The sequence below is a fragment of the Electrona antarctica genome (assembly GCF_951216825.1).
Source record: "Electrona antarctica genome assembly, chromosome: 15".
Lineage (NCBI taxonomy): Eukaryota > Metazoa > Chordata > Actinopteri > Myctophiformes > Myctophidae > Electrona > Electrona antarctica.
The window spans coordinates 15,477,759-15,491,436 of NC_136796.1; positions in this window are offsets into that span (position 1 = coordinate 15,477,759).

Sequence of the window (13,678 nt, forward strand, 5' to 3'; positions counted from 1 at the left end):
CCAGGCCAACACATGTGAGGCATGCAAGAGACCAGGCCAACACATGTGAGGCATGCAAGAGACCAGGCCAACACATGTGAGGCATGCAAGGGACCAGGCCAACACATGTGAGGCATGCAAGAGACCAGGCCAACACATGTGAGGCATGCTAGAGACCAGGCCAACACATGTGAGGCATGCAAGAGACCAGGCCAACACATGTGAGACATGCAAGAGACCAGGCCAACACATGTGAGGCATGCAAGGGACCAGGCCAACACATGTGAGGCATGCAAGGGACCAGGCCAACACATGTGAGGCATGCAAGGGACCAGGCCAACACATGTGAGGCATGCTAGAGACCAGGCCAACACATGTGAGGCATGCAAGAGACCAGGCCAACACATGTGAGGCATGCAAGAGACCAGGCCAACACATGTGAGGCATGAAAGAGACCAGGCCAACACATGTGAGGCATGCTAGAGACCAGGCCAACACATGTGAGGCATGCAAGAGACCAGGCCAACACATGTGAGGCATGCAAGAGACCAGGCCAACACATGTGAGGCATGCAAGAGACCAGGCCAACACATGTGAGGCATGCAAGGGACCAGGCCAACACATGTGAGGCATGCAAGAGACCAGGCCAACACATGTGAGGCATGCAAGGGACCAGGCCAACACATGTGAGGCATGCTAGAGACCAGGCCAACACATGTGAGGCATGCAAGAGACCAGGCCAACACATGTGAGGCATGCAAGGGACCAGGCCAACACATGTGAGGCATGCTAGAGACCAGGCCAACACATGTGAGGCATGCAAAGGACCAGGCCAACACATCTGAGGCATGCTAGAGACCAGGCCAACACATGTGAGGCGTGCAAGAGACCAGGCCAACACATGTGAGGCATGCAAGAGTCCAGGCCAACACATGTGAGGCATGCAAGAGACCAGGCCAACACATGTGAGGCATGCAAGAGACCAGGCCAACACATGTGAGGCATGCAAGAGTCCAGGCCAACACATGTGAGGCATGCAAGAGACCAGGCCAACACATGTGAGGCATGCTAGAGACCAGGCCAACACATGTGAGGCATGCAAGAGACCAGGCCAACACATGTGAGGCATGCAAGAGACCAGGCCAACACATGTGAGGCGTGCAAGAGACCAGGCCAACACATGTGAGGCATGCTAGAGACCAGGCCAACACATGTGAGGCGTGCAAGAGACCAGGCCAACACATGTGAGGCATGCTAGAGACCAGGCCAACACATGTGAGGCGTGCAAGAGACCAGGCCAACACATGTGAGGCGTGTAAGAGACCAGGCCAACACATGTGAGGCGTGCAAGAGACCAGGCCAACACATGTGAGGCATGCTAGAGACCAGGCCAACACATGTGAGGCATGCAAGAGACCAGGCCAACACATGTGAGGCATGCAAGAGACCAGGCCAACACATGTGAGGCATGCTAGAGACCAGGCCAACACATGTGAGGCATGCAAGAGACCAGGCCAACACATGTGAGGCATGCAAGAGACCAGGCCAACACATGTGAGGCGTGCAAGAGACCAGGCCAACACATGTGAGGCATGCAAGAGACCAGGCCAACACATGTGAGGCGTGCAAGAGACCAGGCCAACACATGTGAGGCGTGCAAGAGACCAGGCCAACACATGTGAGGCATGCAAGAGACCAGGCCAACACATGTGAGGCATGCTAGAGACCAGGCCAACACATGTGAGGCATGCAAGAGACCAGGCCAACACATGTGAGGCATGCAAGAGACCAGGCCAACACATGTGAGGCATGCTAGAGACCAGGCCAACACATGTGAGGCATGCAAGAGACCAGGCCAACACATGTGAGACATGCAAGAGACCAGGCCAACACATGTGAGGCATGCAAGAGACCAGGCCAACACATGTGAGGCATGCTAGAGACCAGGCCAACACATGTGAGGCATGCAAGAGACCAGGCCAACACATGTGAGGCATGCAAGAGACCAGGCCAACACATGTGAGGCATGCAAGAGACCAGGCCAACACATGTGAGGCATGCAAGAGACCAGGCCAACACATGTGAGGCATGCTAGAGACCAGGCCAACACATGTGAGGCATGCAAGAGACCAGGCCAACACATGTGAGGCATGCTAGAGACCAGGCCAACACATGTGAGGCATGCAAGAGACCAGGCCAACACATGTGAGGCATGCAAGAGACCAGGCCAACACATGTGAGGCATGCAAGAGACCAGGCCAACACATGTGAGGCATGCAAGAGACCAGGCCAACACATGTGAGGCATGCTAGAGACCAGGCCAACACATGTGAGGCATGCAAGAGACCAGGCCAACACATGTGAGGCATGCTAGAGACCAGGCCAACACATGTGCGTGTGTTTGATGTTTTGTGCACAGCCTGAATGTTCTTTTGTTCATGAGTGCTACTGCCCTATTAAATAATATTTGCTATTTTGCATGTCTCTGAAGCGTCTAGCTCTAGCTGTCTGTAAATAGAGTCTGTGTTTGTGTGTGCATGTGTGTGTATCTGTCCGGAGATAACCAATTATAAACCAGCGAGGATATTGCATATAATTGCCAAAACAATTGAATGAAGATAGATAGATAGATAGATAGATAGATAGATAGATAGATAGATAGATAGATAGATAGATAGAGATATTAACAAAATATGTCAAAAGACCATCTCGGCATCTCGGCGATTAAAGCCATAGGAGCAAAAGACGATCTAGGCAGTGGGTGAGTTAACTCATTTTGCTGGGACACCCTGAACCTCCTCAAGGCCCCTTGGTGGTCCCCGGACCCCACTTTGAGATTTTACCTACACTATCATAGCTTGGTATCATTTCAGTAGCTTGCACCCGTACGTATGCTGGAAAGGAAAGCTGGTAAATGAACAGCATGATTGTACTGTGTGCATGGCGCTGTCTCACTTCTTCTTTAAAAACACCTCTCTCCCCTCTGTCTCGCCTGTCTTTCTCTCTCCCTCTGTGGCTCTATACTCTCACTTTTTCTCCCTTTAGGGCCCGTATAGTTTTACTTGGCTGCGCACCAGTGTCACACAGGAAAATAGCCGATCTACAAGCTCACGACACGTCGAGCCGCGCTGCAGTGTGAGCTTGTAGATCCGTGTGACATCAGTGCGCACTAAAGTATAAATCACCCTTTTCTGTTCCCATCTTGACTATACCATCTGCTTGGGGAGGTGTGTCCCGTGTGTGTGTGTGTGTGTGTGTGTGTGTGTGTGTGTGTGTGTGTGTGTGTGTGTGTGTGTGTGTGTGTGTGTGTGTGTGTGTGTGTGTGTGTGTGTGTGTGCGTGTGCGTGGGGGGAGTGGGGGCTAGGGGGTGTGGGGAGTGGGGCGTTGGCCTTTTTTAATTATGTGCTGATTTCCCAAGGCTCTGGTCACACTGTCCTCTCCTCCACTCATCATCGCGGCTGGCCTTGGAGAAGGCCGGTCATCTGGCAGAGGGAGGGATTGGGAAAGGAAGAGGGTAGGGCCTGACCGGTGGAAAGAAACCACTGACAAATCAATGGCTGCTGTCCCCCACGGGCCTCAATGGCTCCCTGGGCTCATATCTGCTTTTCACCACAGCAAGACATGATGGCAGTTAGCGCAGAGAGAGAGAGAGAGAGAGAGAGAGAGAGGGGTGGACTAGTATTCTGGCCTAAACCCACACAGCCTTGGGGGTGAACGAACAGCTGTCTGTCTTTAGACATATACAGTATACTGCATGGCTGCAGTCCCACTGCTTCCTCAGCAGTTTTTACTCGTGCTTTTTTACTTTAATCAAAGGATAAAAATCACATTTGAAGTTAGGGGCGCTCTTTTCATCATACATAATCATACATCATCACATTCCGGCCAATCACTTTTCTGTTTTAACTTTTTATCCTCATTTTTTTAAGCCCTTTTTTTTTTAAGCCCTGATCAGACAATCAAATCATCGCTATGGAGTACACACGGACACACAAAGCTGGGCATAGGAGGAGCTAGCATCCCTCAAACATGTGTAAGAACCATGGACCATGGAGTAAAGGCTGGGTTACATTCAGTGATAGTAGATTATAAATTTAAATAAATTACTACATGGAGAATAACTTTGTTCTTTTTTTACGAGACACTGTCAATATTTGCATAAAATAAATAGTCTCTAGAGCTTGAGTCGGGAGCCGTCTCTCTATAACATAAAATATTTGGGATTCTCTTCCAGTTTAATTAGCCCTGCCGTTGCAGTATGCTGACCCCTTAAACAGCATACTGTATTATCATACAATATTAAATTGTTTAATTGTTTAATCGGTGGCGTCAGAAGCACTAATATGCTAACCGCACTGATTTTTAATTGAGCTCCTAACATCGTCCCTCACCTCATATCACCTCAAAGCTAAAATATGGTAAATATAAGAGTATAAATTCTGGATTAATAGAAATTAAAGAATGATGAGATTCTCGTCATCTGACACAGGTTTAAGCACTATATACCCAAAATCTCGACATTGGCATAGATTGTGTTAACACGCAATACTGTATCATACAGTGTCCAGCACTATATTTATATATATATAGGATATATATATATATATATATATATATATATATATATATATATATATGTGTGTGTGTGTGTTAATAAGTGTCATGAGATAAGTTTTGTTGTGTTTTGGCACTATATAAATGAAAGTGAATTTAATTATATTGCGATTATATCACTGTATCGCAGTAATGATGTGAAAACGCCTGAGAGGGAGAGGAGAGTGGGTGACAAACAAAGACAGACAGAGAGAAACTTGAGTGTGAGATTGCGTGAGAGGAGAAGAGAGAGAAACATGGCAGGCAGTAGGATGAGTGAGAGAAAGCGAGAACGTGACGCGAATGACAGGTCAGTGCTACGTGGGAGACAACGAGGGAGTTAGAGAGCTGGTGATGGGTGGGCAATAAATCAAAGCACGGCGCGCTATCTTCCATCCCCCCGACCCCACCCACCCAACCCTCCTCTCACCGTTCTGAGGTCTTTTCAGGCCAGGTCACTGTAAAATGTACTGCTGACGTAGCTTGGTTTCCAGCCTGAGTCCCTGCGTTCCGTGAATTTGTTTTGTCACACTTCACTACCTATCTCCAAGGTAGGCGGGACATGTACAACTCAGGAATAGACCTGAGGCTTCTGATGCGGTGGTGCGGTTTGGGACAAAAACACCAGTTTGGCGTCGTATCAATGCACACTGCGCAGCTATACTGCTGTTTTCTTGTAACGTACGTATTCACTAAACTCACATATTAACTGTATATATGGTGATTTTGGGTGTGCCAGTATAGTACAGTGACAGTACAGTACAGTACAGTACAGTAGAGGGTACAGTAGAGGGACCCCCACACGGTAACTCTGTCATTTCTCAACCGTTTCAGACGCGGGGCGGCTCGCCGGAATCGGGCCGGCACTCGGGCCGGCAACAACAGGAACGCACTCTGGGTGCGTTCCTGTGGGTCTGGAACTCCCCCGCCCCCCCCCCCCCCCCTGGGGACCCCCACATGGAGTTGCACCACTTACTTCACACGGGTGTGATTTTTTTGTTTTCATTAGCATTCATAACACAGCATCACATGCTGGTAGTATAGGGCTGTCGATATGTGAACAACAGCTCAACATGTTCCTCTTCACATTTGTCACACATGTGCATGCACACACACACACACACACACACACACACACACACACACACACACACACACACACACACACACACACACACACACACACACACGTGTGCACACGTGCATGCACACACACAGGGCTTCATGGAGAATGACATTCTGCTATATGGTTCTCTCCGGCAGGGCCGGGATCCGTTTTAAGCAAGGTCGTCACGACAACCGGTGCCGTGTTAGGAGCCAGTTGGGGGCGGGGCCGGGTCGCCAGCCAATCAAACGTCATCGATTATCTGTCAGCATGTTGCTGCACTCTTACCCACCCACAGCCTTACCAGTCCCTGCACGCACGCACGCACGCACGCACGCACGCACGCACGCACGCACGCACGCACGCACGCACGCACGCACGCACGCACGCACGCACGCACGCACGCAGGCAGGCAGGCACGCACGCACGCACTCACGCACGCACGCACGCACGCACGCACACACGCACACACGCACGCACACACGCACACACACAGGGCACGTGCACTACACTAAAGGCAAGTGTTTCCATGTTACTCACAGAAACTGTGAGCCAGCAGTGATCCAGTGAGTGGAAGGTGGAATGCAAGTAAAGGTTTTTTTTTTGGGAGCTGATGCCTCCTTTCTTCTCCTCCCCTCCCCTCCCTTCTTCTCTTCTCTTCTCTTCTCTTCTCTTCTCTTCTCTTCTCTTCTCTTCTCTTCTCTTCTCTTCTCTTCTCTTCTCTTCTCTTCTCTTCTCTTCTCTTCTCTTCTCTTCTCTTCTCTTCTCTTCTCTTCTCTTCTCTTCCTTCCTTCCTCTACTGTCTGCATGTGGATGATACTGTACATACAAGGGAAGGTTTCTGAGGTGAGTCATCCAATTAATTGACACTGAGACTGCTTAGTTTTGTGTTTGTCTGAAAGTTGAATTGCCAAGAAGAGGGCTTCTTCTTAGGAACTGCTCACTGTGATCATTGTGTAATGGACCGTTGTTTACTTTTATGTTTTACATTTTTTATATTTCTGAAAACATGACTTTTCAGTGTATCTCTGTGCAGATGGATTGTTGTTACTGTACTGAAATCAAATTGAGAGGTAATTGTACTTTACTTGAGTAGGTCTATGTAAAAATGTCAGTACTTTTACTTCTACTCCACTACATTTCAGAGGTAAATATTGTACTTTTTATACTCCACTACAATTATTTGAAAACTTTAGTTACTAATTATTTTGTAGATTTTGATTATTATTACAAAACATAGAGTAACCACTGCAGCCCAATATACCTTCCGGCCATTTGAAAATAGCTGATCTACAAGCACACACACAATGCGTCGCGACGCGATACGAACATATGGTGATAGTATTGTAGTGCAGGTGATTGCAACAACCACTGATGCAGTGAAAAAGTGAAAACAGGACCGCTAGATATTCTAAACTTTCAGCGATTCTGCCAATAATCATATTCTTTGAGCCACACATCAGAGTTTTGCGGGGTCAAACAAAGAATCACATGATTGATTGATTGATTGATTGATTGATTGATTGATTGATTGATTTATTAACAGTTTGCAGAATTACAGTACATTTCAAGTACAACTCAATACAAAAACTGTTAACAGTGAGTGGACGACACCATAAAGCATTATACACTTGTTTACAATAGGGCCCACCATTTTCAATTCATCAAAACATTTAGAGACGTACGAATATACACAACTATATAGTCAAAAAGAAATCATCATAGGAGGTAAAAAGGGAAAAGAAATATATACTATATATATATACTATATATGTACTCTGTCGTCAACCCTAAGCCATTCCAGCCTGTCAAAGTGGGCAGGGGTGAGGTGGGTTCGGGGAGTGAGGCCAAGTAGTAGCCTGACCAGTTTGTTTTGGGAAGTCTGGAGCCTTGTTTTAAGGGCCTTAGAGGTGCTGTGGTACCAGGAGGTGCAAGCATAGTCGAAGAAACCTTGTTTCATTCTATAGGGCATGGCATATGTGTGGTTAGTTAATCAAATTAACACTTGAATTTAATTGAAGAAAGAAAGAAATAAAGTAACATTAATGTGGTAGAATAGTTAAACTCCATGTGAAGCTTGGCCAGGTACTGGAAGAGCAGAGGGTGTTTCTATTGGCAAGGACCTTCACAGGCTCACAATACTTTAATTTAGAATCTCTGTGCTGCTGCTGGGATTTTTCATTGGTGCTTGTGTGGGACTTACAGTAGAGCAGATCTACAAGGTTTTGTGTTGAGGCGGAAAAAGGTGCAGACCTAGCATAGAGCCCTGCATGGTGGACCGAAGTATAGGTTTTAACCCATTTTGGGCGGGAACCCCTGTTGGTGTTTCAAGCATTATGTTATACTTTAGCTATTTAAAAATAACAGATCTACAAGCTCATAGCGCGCCAACTTTTAATTTTTAATTTCGATGTCAGGCCTAAATGGGTTAAGGAACTTGCTTTGAAAACACCATGGCTACAAGAACACAGATCTTAATTCCGTTGCATTGATTTTGTGGTCTTTACAGAAGTTGTGGTTCACACTCTTCAATTAGTATTTTTCTGTTCGTCGATAATATAATATATCCTGCATAACTTAATCACTAACCAGTGTCGCCACTTCCTGTATCCGTCGTTTCAAATGAAAAGCTTTTTTTTTAATGCTGTGTTCCATACGCGCTGCAGCCACTGTACTAGGTTTTGAACTACAGTAGGCTAAGCTATTTTTAGCTTGCAGATTGCTTGCCATTACTGGGGTTTTAGGAAAACATGAAACAGAATCATTTTACATAAAATGCTAAACAGTCCCATCTGTCAAGCGTTTCTGAGACAAATGTTTTAGCAGTTTGCACAATATGTGCTACACATAACAGTGCAGTGAACTGTTCACCCCACCGGCTCATAGCTTCACAGAGTCACCGTGGGGCCATAATGCAAATGCAGTCAGCTGTCACACTGACTGTGGTACGAACACACATCGCACGCATGCACGCACACAGAGACTTTATTTGTCACAAGCTGTCTCGTTTTCCTAGCCTCAGAGAAACACCTCGCGTTCCTGTGCATACGGAATCAGCGGGGAAACACCATCTTATGCAAACAGTTTGCTCCTGAGACCTGTTTTAACCAACGTGAGCAAGGCCAGATGACAGAAGTGTGTGCGTGTGTGTGTGTGTGTGTGTGTGTGTGTGTGTGTGTGTGTGTGTGTGTGTGTGTGTGTGTGTGTGTGTGTGTGTGTGTGTGTGTGTGTGTGTGTGTGTGTGTGTGCGTGCGTGCGTGCGTGCGTGCGTGCGTGCGTGCGTGCGTGCGTGCGTGCGTGCGTGCGTGCGTGCGTGCGTGCGTGCGTGCGTGCGTGCGTGCGTGCGTGCGTGCGTGCGTGCGTGCGTGCGTGCGTGCGTGCGTGCGTGCGTGCGTGCGTGCGTGCGTGCGTGCGTGCGTGCGTGCGTGCGTGCGTGCGTGCGTGCATGCATGCATGCATGCATGCATGCATGTGCGTGCGTGCCTGTCAGATGTAGTGCTGACATGTTTCGTTGATGTAATCTCAGTGGAACATTTCTATGCCACCGCCATGCTCACCCTTCTTTGAGACACACATACGGGTATTTTGGGGCGTGTTCGAATCCGCCAATGCTTCATGGGGTGAAAACAACACAGCTTACCATTGGAATTGCACATAGTAGTATATTTTATGTATATTTTATGTGTTTTTATATTTTATGTGTTTATTTTTTTCAGTCATAGCACAACATATGTTGAAGTATTGTATAGTGCAGATGATTGCAACAACCACTGATGCTGTGAAAAAGTGAAAACGGTACCGACAAGTATTCTAAAACTTTCCGAGATTGTGCCAATAAACCTAATTCTTTGAGCCACACATGCACGTTTTTTCAGGGTCAAAGGGGTGGGCGATATGGTGATACATATCGCCGAGACGATACAGTGTCTCCACGATATGCCATTTCAGAGATATTGTACTTATCGTGATATAGTGAATGTACATTCTATGATTTGCAGTTCTATACCTTAATTTGTACTTCTGTAGAACGAACTTCATTCGCCAAAAATAATAAGTATTTTGATCTAAATGGTTTCTTACTCCGTTTTCTTTTAGTTTTTGTTACCTTGTATGTGGTTGTACTGTTAAGTAACTTGAAATTAACCATAAAAACCACATGAAAAAATATTGTGATAATATCGTGTATGGTGATACTGCTTGAGAAAATATTGTGATATTCCGTTTTCCATATCGACCACCTTCCATATCGATCCCCTTCCCCTATTCGCTCATTCTAGGTCATGGCATACACCATACAGTATGTGTATAGTCAGAAGAATACTGCGTCTTCACATCATTGTACACTGTACAATATTCCATCTCTCAAGGTTATACCATTGTACCGCTATTCATTGTAAAATCTGAATCACGAATGACTTACATTCTGCACTTACTTGACACTTGTTTTTTAAGGTATGGCCCCCACCAGCGCCTTGTTTGAGACAATTATTCTTACTGTATATAGGGAGGAGCATGGTTGCAACAGTTTATTTGAAGTCTGGGCATGTATCCTGTGCTACAGTACGCGAGTTTTTTATTCCTATGATGGGAGGGAATTTGGAGCGCTGTGATTGGTTGTCAGTGGAGTAGGAAGCGCTGGGCTGTGTTTTGGACCGCACACAAGTGTTTATGCCTACTAGTACTCTATGACTAGTACTAACCCTATCTCTAACTCTAACCTAAACATAACCGCAAGCAGGGGAGCAACGCACCCCTCACCAACCTTAATCCAAAAACTATTAACGTACCCCTCACCAACCTTAATCCAAAAACTATTAACGTACCCCTCACCAACCTTAATCCAAAAACTATTAAAAAATCTGCAGTAGTAAAAGATAGAGTAGTAAAACGAGCGCTCCTAAACCTGAGCTATCCTAGGAATAAAAAACTAGCCTACAGTACATGTATCCAAACACAAGATGCAGCCATCATAAAAGTCCCATATAAAGTGGGATGTTAGTGGTATTTATTTTCTTACCGAAGGAGGAGTCGTTGATATTAAAGGTATTGGTCCTCAATAGAGAACAGGCTGAAGAGGCTACGGCAGTAGTGGAGGATGAATTGATAATACTATAAAGCAGCAACTATGTGTAACTTAACTTGTGCCCCTTACCGAATCAAATTGGTTCATGATGGCAGTCCGGCACACACTCCTCTCTTAATATAGGTACTAAACCCACCTGCGCCAGTGACGAGATTCTTGTCATTCTTAGATTTCTATGAATCCAGAATAGCCTCTTTTATATTTTCTGTACATTGGCTTCCCCGTTTGTAGCTGTGGTCGGTCGATGAAATGTTTCCGCTCCGTCCACTTCCATTATAAGCGTTTTACTCGGAATTGCAGCTCAGATTGAGGTGATAATACAGGACGTCGATGTTAAGAGCTCAATAAAAAGTAACTTGCGGTTACTATTTTAACGCTTCTGATGAAAAGAAAATATGCTAAATTGAGGCTAAATGTCATCAAATGGTCGTACGTGGCTCAAATAGTGAATAAATAATGGGCCTTGATATGAAAAGGGTTGAAAGCCACTGGTATATGAAGTTTGGGTGTACTGTTATACTGTTCTCTCTTGAGAGTTTGTGGAAATGCTGAAACAAAAAACACAGACTCTTGTCATCATCGTTGCATCATAAAACAACACTAACAACAAAGACGCTGCCGTTGAGTTTTTCTTTTCTTCTTTTTTTTTTTCTATTTCATTTTTTTTCTTTTGGGGACCACATTCAAGAGATTAGTCAGAAAACCCCATTGGGGGCTCAGGTTGCGTTGCGGTTGCAAGCTCAAACATACCTTACAGTCGCATTCCTCTTCTTAGAGAATGTTGGTTCTAATTCACAACTGCAGAGAGAGAGCATACACCATGGGGAAGATTTATTTCTCTTTCTTTTTTTGAGTGCCGGTCGGACCATTCGTCAAAATCTACAACATGAGTATATATCATAAATAAACATAAGTCCTGTGTGATTCCGAGAGGTGGAGGAGGATACTTAGATTGGGCACATACAGACACATGGACGAGAGAGAGAGAGAGAGAGAGAGAGAGAGAGAGAGAGAGAGACTCCATTGGGTCCCTGTGGTGCGTGTCACTGTGTTTTGCAGGTGGATTTGTGGCTGTACCGTATAGGGAGAAAAACAGTAGAGTTATGTGTTTCTCTTTAATATACAGTACATGTACCCATACACACACTTATGGTGCAGGCAACCAGGAAAGGGCAGACGGGCGTCAAACCCGGGAACCTCCCAGTTCCCAAACGGTGGCTCTACATCCTCCTGAGCAACTGATTATGCTTCTGTTTGCTTGCATGTGCGTAAAACGTGTGCATACTAGTATACTGTGTGTGCATGTGTTTGTCTGCATTCATTTAGAAGGCCCTGGTGAAATCACGCTCCCACAGCGGAAGAGTATCTCTTTGCTTTCATCTGCTTTTTAATTAATTAAAAGAAGATGATCGGGGGGGGGGGGCAGCAGAAACAATGTTAACGTTGCTTAAATTGATTAGACATGGTCAGGGGTCGCAAGACACTCGGAATAGCTCATCATCCCGAAAATAATTGCACACTGTTCGTGAGTACAGACAATTACCCTAAAAGAATTACCCTCCCAAAAATGGAAGAGAAAATAATAATAACCAGCATGGCATACAATAGAGAAGAGCTGTGCAGATTGCTGGACGAATAGAAGATAAAAGATGGAGTCCCCCTTAAAACATGATCATCGGGTACTATGATTATACTAGGAGGAAGATTTTTTTTAAGTGTACAGAAAGTGTTAAAATGTTGTTTTTATGTGGCCACACCCACCAGTTTATTAAGTATTCCTGTTTTTCACCTTAGCACCACCCACCTGAACTTATGCCTCGCCCACAGCTGTTGTATGATAATGGGGGAGGGGTTAGGGTTATGATGTCACTAAAGTGGTGTATTTCGATACATTTTTTGACTCAAAGGCTTTCAGCTTTCAGGAAGAAACCAAAAATACACAGGGAAAACATATTTGAATATTCTAACCACACCTAGGATCTATAGAGCAATGTTAACTCCATAGACACATGTAAAACAGAAAAAGTACAAGAATCACAGCACGCCATCTTTAAAGATAAGGGGACAATGCTTAAGTTATGTGTACGATTAGTGCAGGCCTATACCAACATGGTGATGGTACCTGGATATGAAGTACAGGAGTACAACAGAACCCTAGACAACATATGCATGGCTTTACATAAGTAGCCTTGCCGAGCCATGAGGCCCATAGGGCAGGAGCCTATCTCCTGTTTCTGTAGCGTGAGAGTCTTTGGTATGACCCGGCCGGGGATCGAACCCCGACCTCCCAGTCTCAGGGCGGACACTCTAACCACAAGGCCAATGAGCTGGCTTTACATAGAGGTATAATATTATAACATACAGTATTGTGTGTTTATGTAATGTTGTATCTGGTCCCATACAGTATGTTTTGAGCAGATGAGTTTCACGTTTCAGTGTGTGAATGCTTTGGTGTGGGTGCCGACTGACTATTGTACAATACACAGTAAAGTCCAGAGTGTCTTTGGTGTGGGTGCCTGACTATTGTACAATACACAGTAAAGGACTGACTATTGTACAATACACAGTAAAGTCCAGAGTGTCGAAATGGAGCCAAATAGACCCTGGTGTTAAAGTAGCACTCTGAATTGTACAGTTCTTGTAGCGTCGCACTGTGTGGGAATGACTGCAGGCTTCCATGAAATTATAATGTGAATTCATTTGGAATGGAGTATTGAGCCTCCCTTGACCCAGTCTGACCCTCCCTGCCGTCTCAATGCCACACAGAACTAATGAAAAAAATGTATATGCACACGCAAAATCAAATTCATACAACTCCCTCGTGGTTGCAGTGCGTGCGTGTTAGTCTGCGTCTGTGCGTGTGTGTGTGTGTCTGGATCTGTAAGTATGAAGATGATATTCTCACTGTGTGTGTGTGT